Source organism: Schistocerca nitens, chromosome 3 (assembly GCF_023898315.1).
Source record: "Schistocerca nitens isolate TAMUIC-IGC-003100 chromosome 3, iqSchNite1.1, whole genome shotgun sequence".
Lineage (NCBI taxonomy): Eukaryota > Metazoa > Arthropoda > Insecta > Orthoptera > Acrididae > Schistocerca > Schistocerca nitens.
In genome coordinates this window covers 251308141-251320964 of record NC_064616.1, presented here as the reverse complement: position 1 = coordinate 251320964, position 12824 = coordinate 251308141, and the positions used below count along the sequence as shown (strand labels likewise).

At 46.1% G+C, this 12824-nt stretch overlaps 1 protein-coding gene across 1 annotated transcript in view; it reads right to left on the bottom strand.

The window, feature by feature from the left end:
• The window catches only part of LOC126249563 (glycine receptor subunit alpha-4-like), a 303930-nt gene that overhangs the window by 275426 nt on the left and 15680 nt on the right, over positions 1-12824 (bottom strand). The gene's annotated exons all lie outside the window — the stretch shown is intronic.

Genomic DNA, 12824 nt, shown 5'->3' with positions numbered 1-12824 from the left:
TTTACACGTCATTCTGGGACCTCTAGAAGGTACGATTGACAGAAGAGGAGAGAGAATAGATCGAGAGAAGAGCAGCTCATTTCCTCACTGGCTGGTTTCTGAAAGTGAAAACAACACAGAAACGCTCATCAATTTCAGTGAAAGCCTCCAAAAACGCATTGGTCATTACGGATGATGATGATGTTTCGTTTGTGGGGTGCTCAACTGCGCGGTCATCAGCGCCCATACAAATCTCCAATCTGTACACAGTCCAATATATCAACTTTCACGAATGATGATGGAATTATGAGGACAACATGAACACCCAGTCCCCAGGCAGAGAAATCCACAACCTGGTCGGGAACCGAACCCGGGACCCGTGATCCAGAGGCAGCAATGTATAGTCACTGTGAAGACTGTACTGTCAAATTCCAAAAGCATACATTTTAGGAACAGTCAGACAACATACACTGACGGTAACAATATCGCAACACCAAGAAGGAGTTGGGTGACATAAACGGAAGTTGGTAGGCGTGTTTCTACTCCTGAAAGATGATGTCTATTTAGTTTTCGCGCCAGTCGTGTTAGAGTGCTGCTAGTAGCACCACTACGAGGATGCAAATCAGGTTTGCTTTAAATACACGCTGTAACAGTCGTGAGTGTTAGTTACCTTTGAGATTGGACGTGGTGAGTTGTTGTAAGTCAGGAATGCCTTTAGGGCGACCAAGAAGCCATTATCAACACCTCACTGAGCTTGGACGAGGTCGTGTAATGGAGCTACGAAAAGCTGGATGTTCTTTCTGCGATATTGCAGAAAGACTTGGCAGGTATGTAGCCATTGTACATAATTGTTGGCTGTGGTGGTCACGGGAATGTACGGTCGCAAGAAGACCGGGCTGAGGACGGCCATGTAGCACTACCGAGAGGGAAGACCATTGTGTTCGGCATGGCATTGATCCATCGAACTGAATCTGCAGCAGCAATTTGAGAAGCAGTTGGCACCACAGTGACACAACGAACTGTTACAAATCGGTTACTTCAAGAACAGCTCCGAGCCATACGCTATGTAACGTGGAATCCACAAACCCCAAACCACCGCCGCTATTTGCGAATTCAGTGGTGTCAAGCGAGAGCTCACTGGAGAAGGGAGTGAAGGTGTATTGCGCTTTCAGATGAAAGCTGTTTCTGTCTTGGTGACAGTGATGGTCGGGTGTTGGTTAGAAGGAGGCCATTTGAGGGCCTGCAACCAACCTGTCTGCATACTAAACACACTGACCTACTGCTGAAGCTGTGTACTGGGGTGCGATTTCGCACGACAGCAGGCGCACTCTCGTGGTTATCCCACGCACCCAGAGTGCAAATCTGTACGACAGTCTGGTGATTCGACCTGTTGTGCTACCATTCATGAAGGCATGGGGTGTTTTCCAACAGGATAACGCTCGCCCACATACTAATGTTGTGACCCAGCATGTTTTACAAAGTGTCGACGTGTTGCCTTGGTCTGCTCAATCACCAGATCTGTCTTCGATCGAGCACATATTGGATATCATTGGACAACGACTCCAGCATCGCCCACAACCAGCAATGTTGCTTTAACCTGCTCGATCACCAGATCTGTCTCCAATCGAGCACATATTGGACATCATATGACGACAAGTCCAGCATCATCCACAACCGTCCCTATACTGACTGAGCAAGTGCAACTGGCATGGAACTCCATTCCACGAACTGACGTCCGGCACCTGAACTCAATATTCTGGCGGTGATACCAGTTATTAATGTAACAGGCATTTCACATTTGCAATGGCTTATATCGCGCTTGCAATGTTAATCACTTAAATATGTTACCTAGACAAATTTATTTCCCAAAATTTCATTACTCTACATTAACTATTTTTTTATGTTGTGACTTTTTCCGTCAGTGTATTACTCCCCCCCGCATATGCCTCCCAATGATTATAATGCGAAAATCAGCTATGTACGGGGGCATAGAGATAGTGCTCCGGCGCACCATTCACGAGTGATGTAACACGGAACGAAAACCAAAGTACCTTCCTCCTACACATCATAAGGTTGTTTGTGTATTGTAGATGCACGTCACAAACTCTCTGTACAATCTGTTGCATCAGCCGCTAATTGCTGAAGAGTAAAATGACCTATGACTTGGGAGACTTCAGCATACCGCTGTTACTTCTTTGTGGCCGTCGTAACGTTATTTTTATATCTTAGAACGGGCGAATATGCTTTATCAAAATTCTTGTGAAATGAGCATTTTTTCCCCCGAGATTCTAGATTTGACCTCTCTCAGTCCACCGTAGTTTACTACGTGCGAAGCTTCATCCATGGATGGCAACCCATGTCATGTATTGGTTGTGGATCGAAGCCACGATTATCCTAAAGATATGCTCTGCTGGTGGGAATGAAATGATGAGATTCCATATGGCAACGACGTGAAACCCCTGGAAATTTTTGAAATCTTGCAGAGAGACTGATGTTGAGACAGGATTAGCTTTTACATTATTAAGTAACTAACTGAGTTCCTGGGCTTGCCCAGGTATGCATTTATTCAAGTTATCTAATACTCCATCACCTCATTCCATCTCTTCTTGTTCAGATCCTCCATCCCCCCTCCTTTTGGCCATTTGCTTCCCCCCCGCCCCCCCCCCCCCACACCTCCGGCCATCTCCACCACGCTTTCTCTCTGCCCACCTCCTCTTGTCCATCTGCCCCCGCTCCTCCACCCATCTGCTTCTTTTTCCTCTGTCTATCTCCCCCTCTCTCTCTCTTTGTCCATCAGCTGCTCCCCCCCCCCCTCTGTCCATCTCCACCTCTTTCTGTCCATCTCTTCGTCCCTTATGTCTGTCCAACTCCTCCTCTTCCCTTTCTCTGTCCATGTGCTCCTCTCCTCTGTCTCTGCCTGTTTCCCTCTGGCCTTCTCTCTGTCAATATTCTCCTCCCCCTGTCTGTGTCCATCTCGTCCTTCCCCCTCTTTCTCTGCCCATATCATCCTTCATAATTCTTCTCCACGTCATATTTCGTGCGGCAGTTTTAATGCACGAACAGCAAAAGAGGAGTAAGTGATAAACTCTTTCTTTCGTCATTTTGTACGAGAAGTCAGATGTGTAAACATTATTACAAGTCAGTAAGTACTCTCACTCTCAAATACTAGATGAATAAAGTACGGATATCCGCACCTAGTGAGTTACAGTGCTTCTTCACCCCCACCCCTGTGATAAGTAGCTTGTTCTTAGCTACAGAGCGGTTCTTTGTCGACAGTAAGTGATGTGTGTACCAAGTGTGGTTAAAATCGGTTCTTTGATTTACGGTGAGATTTGGAACATACATACATACATAGATACATTCATACAACCATTTTTATAATGTTTATGGATTTCGTGGCAAAAATGTGTAAACAAAACGATTTTCTCACTAGTGAGAAAAAATACGAGGTTGTTCTGCTATTCTTGTACAGTGTCCTGGTATTCAGGAGGACGACTATCAAGATCTAGATTTTACATGTTTTCCCTCCCTTACGATAAATGCTGGGATGATTCTTACTATAAGGCCGCGGTCGAGTTCCTATTCTACAGGGTGAAAAGTATTTAAACCGACAAACTCTGGGAGGTTATAGGGGACATCAAAACAAATATTTTTCCTAATCTCATTTTTTCCTATGAGGAGTATTTAAACCGGTAGAGGAAGATTTCTCTGGCGGCAAATTAATTAAACCAACAAACACTTTTTCATTTTTTTATGACCAAGAGACAACAACTAGGTAGCAGATACGGCCCAATTAAACAGTCTCCAACAACACCGACGCACACATTAACAAAGAACCGCACTTGATGAGCGCTAGTAACTATGGCATGTGGGTTATCCTCACTCCAAACATGCGAACTGTGAATGTTGAAGACTCCATCACACCCGAACGTTGCTTCATCGGTAAACAACACAAAAGATGGAAATGTAGGCTAAAATGGTTCAAATGGCTCTGAGCACTATGGGACTTAACATCTGTGGTCATCAGTCCCCTAGAACTTAGAACTACTTAAACCTAACTAACCTAAGGACATCACACACATCCATGCCCGAGGCAGGATTTGAACCTGCGACCGTAGCAGTCGCGCGGTTCCGGACTGAGCGCCTAGAACCGCGAGACCACCGCGTCCGCCGTGGAAATGTAGGATCCATTTCACACTGTTCCAGATACCACTGCGAAAACTGTGCTCTGGGTGGATAATCAACTGGTTCCAGGTTGTGGACACGCTGTAAGTGAAATGGACGTAACAATTGCTCTCGAAGGACTGTTCTTACAATCGTCTGATTCGTCCCCATGTGACGTGCAATTGCACGAATGCTGATTGAAGGATCCCTCTCCACATGCTGCAAGACAGCTTCCTCAAATTGCAGCGTTCTTACCGTGCGACGGCATCCCTGTCCAGATAATCTGCTAAATGACCTGGTCTCATGCAGACATTGGTACACAGCATCAAAGGTCGTATGATGTGGGATACGGCGATTAGGATATTGTTGTTGATAAACCCAATGTGAAGCTCGTCCGTTGTGGTGCGCTATGTAGTACTCACGAACCATATCAGTGTACTCACTCCAGGTGTATCGCTCCATTAGTAAACAGAGACAATGCACTACTACACTGGTGGACAGCAGTTGCCTACAACTGAAGATCGTAATACGGCCTCTATCAACTGAAGAGCGTAATACGGCCTCCAACGGTTTAAATAATCTTCGTAGGAAAAAGTGACACTAGGGAAAAATATTTGTTTTGATGTCCCTTACAACCTCCCAGAGTTTGTCGGTTTAAATACTTTTCACCCTGTATACTTGTCAAACTAGACCTCTAAATATGTGCCTCTATATATGAATCACGTTTTTATTTTAAAAAAACGGGTATAACGTATGCCTAGTATCCTAGTAACAGTGATACACGGATTAATAAAACTACAACTATTGTCACTAAGGATAGATTTACTATTTCACAGTCTGCCTTCTTTAAGAGCAGAGTTGAACATCGCAGTGTGATCGCCTTCCCACATAGAATATCTGCTTCATGTATTTTTATCTCTGTCGAACGAAAAATATATGCACAAATATACACGCATTCTTGTTGTTACGACGCGGACAGAATACCACGGCACATGGCGATCCATCCCCGGAGACACGCGAATGACAGCACACTCGTTTTGCTAAGTGTGGTGTCACCGCCAGACACCACACTTGCTAGGTGGTAGCCTTTAAATCGGCCGCGGTCCGCTAGTATACGTCGGACCCGCGTGTCGCCACTGTCAGTGATTGCAGACCGAGCGCCACCACACGGCAGGTCTAGAGAGACGTCCTGGCACTCGCCCCAGTTGTACAGCCGACGTTCATAGCAAGGGTTCACTGACAAATACGCTCTCATTTGCCGAGACGATAGTTAGCATAGCCTTCAACTACGTCATTTGCTAGGACCTAGCAAGGCGCCATATTCAGTTACTATTGAACTTATTATACTTTTGTATCATCAAGAGCGATGTACTCCAATTATGGATAAAAGTTAAGTATTACATCATCTACGTACTTTATTTGCAATTCTCAAGACGTCAGCGTGTAATTAAACGCGTGCATTTCGGTCTCCTTTAGCAACACGGTGTTGACACTTCTGCCAACACCTCACTAAGTGCCCTTGGCGTTACGTCAATGTAAGGCAGAATTGACCACTAGACATGTCGAGAGGCGGACCTGACGTATAAAAAAGATAGGTAGTACTGTGCTGTCAGTAAAGAACAAGTGGGTCGATCAGCAGAGTTCGGTGATTGCGAACGTGGGCTAGTGGCTTGATTTCACCTGAGAAACAAGTCCAGCAGGGACATTTCAACCTTTTAAAGCTGTCCAAGTTGACTATTGGTGACGTGACTGTGAAGTGGAAATACGAAGGAACAACCACAGCCAAATCAAGTCCGTGGACGTAAAAAATCGCATGAAATCTGCAATTGGTCCAGTTGTTGTTGTTGTTGTGGTCTTCAGTCCTGAGACTGGTTTGATGCAGCTCTCCATGCTACTCTATCCTGTACAAGCTTCTTCATCTCCCAGTACTTGCTGTAACCTACGTCCTTCTGGATTTGCTTAGTGTATTCATCTCTTGGTCGCCCTCTACGATTTTTACCCTGCACACTGCCCTCCAATGCTAAATTTGTGATCCCTTGATGCCTCAGAACATGTCCTAGCAACCGGTCCCTTCTTTTTGTCAAGTTGTGCCACAAACTCCTCTTCCCCCCAATTCTATTCAATACCTCCTCATTAGTTATGTGATCTACCCATCTAATCTTCAGCATTCTTCTGTAGCACCACATTTCGAAAGCTTCTATTCTCTTCTTGTCTAAACTATTTATCGTCCATTTTTCACTTCCATACATGGCTACACCCCATACAAATACACTCCTGGAAATTGAAATAAGAACACCGTGAATTCATTGTCCCAGGAAGGGGAAACTTTATTGACACATTCCTGGGGTCAGATACATCACATGATCACACTGACAGAACCACAGGCACATAGACACAGGCAACAGAGCATGCACAATGTCGGCACTAGTACAGTGTATATCCACCTTTCGCAGCAATGCAGGCTGCTATTCTCCCATGGAGACGATCGTAGAGATGCTGGATGTAGTCCTGTGGAACGGCTTGCCATGCCATTTCCACCTGGCGCCTCAGTTGGACCAGCGTTCGTGCTGGACGTGCAGACCGCGTGAGACGACGCTTCATCCAGTCCCAAACATGCTCAATGGGGGACAGATCCGGAGATCTTGCTGGCCAGGGTAGTTGACTTACACCTTCTAAAGCACGTTGGGTGGCACGGGATACATGCGGACGTGCATTGTCCTGTTGGAACAGCAAGTTCCCTTGCCGGTCTAGGAATGGTAGAACGATGGGTTCGATGACGGTTTGGATGTACCGTGCACTATTCAGTGTCCCCTCGACGATCACCAGTGGTGTACGGCCAGTGTAGGAGATCGCTCCCCACACCATGATGCCGGGTGTTGGCCCTGTGTGCCTCGGTCGTATGCAGTCCTGATTGTGGCGCTCACCTGCACGGCGCCAAACACGCATACGACCATCATTGGCACCAAGGCAGAAGCGACTCTCATCGCTGAAGACGACACGTCTCCATTCGTCCCTCCATTCACGCCTATCGCGACACCACTGGAGGCGGGGTGCACGATGTTGGGGCGTGAGCGGGAGACGGCCTAACGGTGTGCGGGACCGTGGCCCAGCTTCATGGAGACGGTTGCGAATGGTCCTCGCCGATACCGCAGGAGCAACAGTGTCCCTACTTTGCTGGGAAGCGGTCCCCTACGGCACTGCGTAGGATCCTACGGTCTTGGCGTGCATCCGTGCGTCGCTGCGGTCCGGTCCCAGGTCGACGGGCACGTGCACCTTCCGCCGACCACTGGCAACAACATCGCTGTACTGTGGAGACCTCACGCCCCACGTGTTGAGCAATTCGGCGGTACGTCCACCAGGCCTCCCGCATGCCCACTATACGCCCTCGCTCAAAGTCCGTCAACTGCACATATGGTTCACGTCCACGCTGTCGCGGCATGCTACCAGTGTTAAAGACTGCGATGGAGCTCCGTATGCCACGGCAAACTGGCTGACACTGACGGCGGCGGTGCACAAATGCTGCGCAGCTAGCGCCATTCGACGGCCAACACCGCGGTTCCTGGTGTGTCCGCTGTGCCGTGCGTGTGATCATTGCTTGTACAGACCTCTCGCAGTGTCCGGAGCAAGTATGGTGGGTCTGACACACCGGTGTCAATGTGTTCTTTTTTCCATTTCCAGGAGTGTACTTTCAGAAACGACTTCCTGACACTTAAATCTATACTCGATGTTAACAATTTTCTTCAGAAACGCTTTCCTTGCCATTGCCAGTCTACATTTTATATCCTCTCTACTTCGACCATCATCAGTTATTTTGCTCCCCAAATAGCAAAACTCCTTTACTACTTTAAGTGTCTCATTTCCTAATCTAATTCCCTCAACATCACCCGACTTAATTCTACTACATTCCATTATCCTCGTTTTTCTTTTGTTGATGTTCATCTTATATCCTCCTTTCAAGACACTGTCCATTCCGTTCAACTGCTCTTCCAAGTCCTTTGCTGTCTCTGACAGAATTACAATGTCATCGGCGAACCTCAAAGTTTTTATTTCTTCTCCATGGATTTTAATACCTACTTCGAATTTTTCTTTTGTTTCCTTCACTGCTTGCTCAATATACAGATTGAATAACATCGGGGAGAGGCTACAACCCTGTCTCACTCCCTTCCCAACCGCTGCTTCCCTGTCATGTCCCTCGACTCTTATAACTGCCATCTGCTTTCTGTACAAATTGTAAATAGCCTTTCGCTCCCTGTATTTTACCCCTGCCACCTTTAGAATTTGAAAGAGAGTATTCCAGTCAACATTGTCAAAAGCTTTCTCTAAGTCTACAAATGCTAGAAACGTAGGTTTGCCTTTCCTTTTTCTTTCTTCTAAGATAAGTCGTAAGGTCAGTATTGCCTCACGTGTTCCAATATTTCTACGGAATCCAAATTGATCTTCCCCAAGGTTGGCTTCTACTAGTTTTTCCATTCGTCTGTAAAGAATTCGCGTTAGTATTTTGCAGCTGTGGCTTATTAAACTGATTGTTCGGTAATTTTCACATCTGTCAACACCTGCTTTCTTTGGGATTGCAATTATTATATTCTTCTTGAAGTCTGAGGGTATTTCGCCTGTCTCATACATCTTGCTCACCAGATGGTAGAGTTTTGTCAGGACTGGCTCTCCCAAGGCCGTCAGTAGTTCTAATGGAATGTTGTCTACTCCCGGGGCCTTGTTTCGACTCAGGTCTTTCAGTGCTCTGTCAAACTCTTCACGCAGTATTGTATCTCCCATTTCGTCTTCATCTACATTCTCCTCCATTTCCAGAATATTGTCCTCAAGTGCGTCGCCCTTGTATAGACCCTCTATGTACTCCTTCCACCTTTCTGCTTTGCCTTCTTTGCTTGGGTTTCCATCTGAGCTCTTGATATTCATACAAGTGGTTCTCTTTTCTCCAAAGGTCTCTTTAATTTTCCTATAGGCAGTATCTATCTTACCCCTACTGAGATAAGCCTCTACATTCTTACATTTGTCCTCTAGCCATCCCTGCTTAGCCATTTTGCACTTCCTGTCGATCTCATTTTTGAGACGTTTGTATTCCTTTTTGCCTGCTTCATTTACTGCATTTTTATATTTTCTCCTTTCATCAATTAAATTTAATATTTCTTCTGTTACCCAAGGATTTCTACTAGTCCTCGTCTTTTTACCTACTCGATCGTCTGCTGCCTTCACTACTTCATCCCTCAGAGCTACCTATTCTTCTTCTACTGTATTTCTTTCCCCCATTCCTGTCAATTGTTCCCTTATGCTCTCCCTGAAACTCTCTACAACCTCTGGTTCTTTCAGTTTATCCAGGTCCCATCTCCTTAAATTCCCACCTTTTTGCAGTTTCTTCAGTTTCAATCTGCAGTTCATAACCAATAGATTGTGGTCAGAATCCACATCTGCCCCTGGAAATGTCTTACAATTTAAAACCTGGTTCCTAAATCTCTGTCTTACCATTATATAATCTATCTGATACCTTCTAGTATTTCCAGGATTCTTCCATGTGTACAACCTCCTTTTATGACTCTTGAACCAAGTGTTAGCTATGATTAACTTGTGCTCTGTGTAAAATTCTACCAGATGGCTTCCTCTTTCATTTCTTTCCCTCAGTCCATATTCACCTACTATGTTTCCTTCTCTCCGTTTTCCTACTCTCGCATTCCAGTCACCCATGACTATTAAATTTTCGCCTCCCTTCACTACCTGAATAATTTCTTTTATCTCATCATACATTTCATCAATTTGTCCAGTAGCAATTCAAAAGACACACATTTCTGCACTCAGTGCTAAGCGACGCTGGAAGTGGTGCTAAGGGCGACGCCACTGGACGGTGGGTGACTGGAAACAAATGATTCGTGGAGATGGACCATGCTATACGCTGTGGGAATCCGATGGAAGGGTTTGAGTTTGGCGAATGCCCAGAGACCGTTACCTGTCATCATGTGTAGCGTTAGCAGTGAGATGCAGTAGAGGTGGTGTTACGGTACAGGCGTATTTTTCGTGATGAGGGTATGGTCCCTTCTTTCGGCTTAAGAAAGCGTCAAAGTCGGAAGGATATGGGGATATGGTTCTGTGCACTATGGGACTTAACTTCTAAGGTCATCAGTCCCCTAGAAATTAGAACTACTTAAACCTAACTAACTTAAGGATATCACACACATCCATGCCCGAGGCAGGATTCGAACCTGCGACCGTAGCGGTCGCGCGGTTCCAGACTGTATCGCCTAGAACCGCTCGGCCACTCCTGCCGGGATATGGGGATATTTTAGATTTTTTACGAGTGCAGTAGGAAACAGTTCAGAAACGATTAGCATGACAGTGCACCCTGCCGTAAAGCAGCATCTGTGAGGCAATGATCTGTGGACAATAACATTCCTGAAACGGCCGTGCCTGACCACAGTCTCGACCTAAATCCAATGCAACATCTTTGGTATGAGTTGGAATGCCTTCACTTGATACCCCAAAGTCCGAAATCAGTACCTTCTCTAATTTCGGCTCTTGAGGAACAATGAGGTGCGTCGGCCTGTGTGGCCGAGCGGTTCTAGGCGCTTCAGTCTGGAACCGCGCGACCGCTACGGTCGCAGGTTCGAATCCTGCATCGGGCATGGGTGTGTGTGATGTCCTTAGGTTAGTTAGGTTTAAGTAGTTATAAGTTCTAGGGGAATGATAACCTCAAATGTTCACAGTGCTCAGCGCCATTTGAATCAATGAGGTGCCTTTCCTCCGCAGACATTCAGACACCTCCCTGAATGTGTCCTCAGCAGAGGTCAAGTTGTCATAAAGGTGAAGAGTGGACACAGTCGGTATTAATGTTCACTTCAAATGGCTCTGAGCACTATGGGACTTAACAGCTATGGTCATCAGTCCCTAGAACTTACAACTACTTAAACCTAACTAACCTAAGGACATCACACAACACCCAGTCATCACGAGGCAGAGAAAATCCCTGACCCCGCCGGGAATCGAACCCGGGAACCCGGGCGTGGGAAGCGAGAACGCTACCTCACGACCACGAGCTGCGGACTAATGTTCACTAATGGGTGTCGGTATACTGATGGCAAGACTCCTGTAATTTGGTGCTGACGCAGGTTGCGCTATTCGCCCACACTTGCCTTCAAATATTTCAAATCGCTCTAAGCACTGTGGGACTTAACATCTGAGATCATCAGTCCCCTAGACTTAGAACCGCTTAAATCTAACTAACCTAAGGACATCACACACATCCATGCCCGAAGCAGGATTCGAACCTGCGACCGTAGCAGCAGCGCGGTTCCGGAATGAGGCGCCTAGAACCGCTCTGCCACAGCGGCAAGCTCACATGCCTTCGTCACCATACAGTAGAACAACTCGGCGAGGTGACAATTTAAATAGGCAAGCTCTATAACCTACCAACAGTGAGGGGTTAGGCAACAGAGATCAGCATATCTGTGTATAGAGTCAGCCTTCACCAGCTAGTCACTGGCCACGCTTAGCATCTAAAGTTCGATACAGCTGGGTAGTCCACAGAATCCTGTGAACATGGTGGGCCTTCGCATAATCGGCAATGATTCCACTAGCCACGGCTAAGTCCGCCTGCAAGGACGTTGAGTAGGTATTGGCTGACCACCATCGCAACCCATCGTCAGCACGCAACCTCATAACAGTGTATACACTCTTCAGGCATGGGCGCTTGTGATGCACTGTGTGTGAAGAGGCCATGGGTCGATACCAGGCTATGCCCACTGGACTTGGGCATGCATCTGCGTCTGCTCCAGTTTGATGTAACAATAAGGACTTTTACTGCAATCAGTTTATCTTGCCGTGGCCATCCCCACGTACGACACACTACTGAGTCCCTCGTCCGTCAATCGAAACCCACAAGGACTGGATGAGAAAGCGACAATACCTTCCTGCCCGACCAAAACAACACTCCTCTACAGCTTCACGAGGGACCATTGAAGTGGTCCATTACATTATGTACCCTTATGGAGGGCTGAATTTCAGTGGACCGTGGTCAACTTGAATGAGCGCTACTGTGCTGAGTATTTTAGAATGAATAATGCGAAAGTTTAAAAGTAATGATACAGGCCAGTTTTCACAAAACAGTTAACATTGGCCCCCAGTGAGTAAAGTAATGATTTATCACTTTGCGACAAAGTGCATAATCTCTCTAGAAATATGTAGACGTTTCCAGAGCCGCTCTCATATTATGTATGTTGTCGCAATGAAGAAACAATGAGTTTTTACAGATATCGTGCAAGAAGCATACAAAGGATTCCACAACTTTACATGGCTAGAAGACTAGCAGTGTTCAGTGGCTCAGCGTCCAATATAGCATAGGCGCCAGAAAAAGGCAGCGCCCGCAATAAACCGTTGCACGTATGTTCTTAGCGGTGACATTCATTACAATGGCTTCCTTCGACCCCGATAAATCAATGTACAGTAATACCCTGATGTAATAAACCTATGACATGGATGGAAGATGACCAAAGAGAGATATCTTAGTCTAGTGGATAAAAGATTCGTAGATGCATTTGGTAATGACGAAATGTGATTCTGGATCCTATATGCATAGAAAAATAAAATTTGTGAAGGTGTTTGTTGGTACTTAGAGTATTTAACTGACAGGAACTTCAAATACCACTGTCTGTTGTTCTCCACATACAGTTTATTAAAAG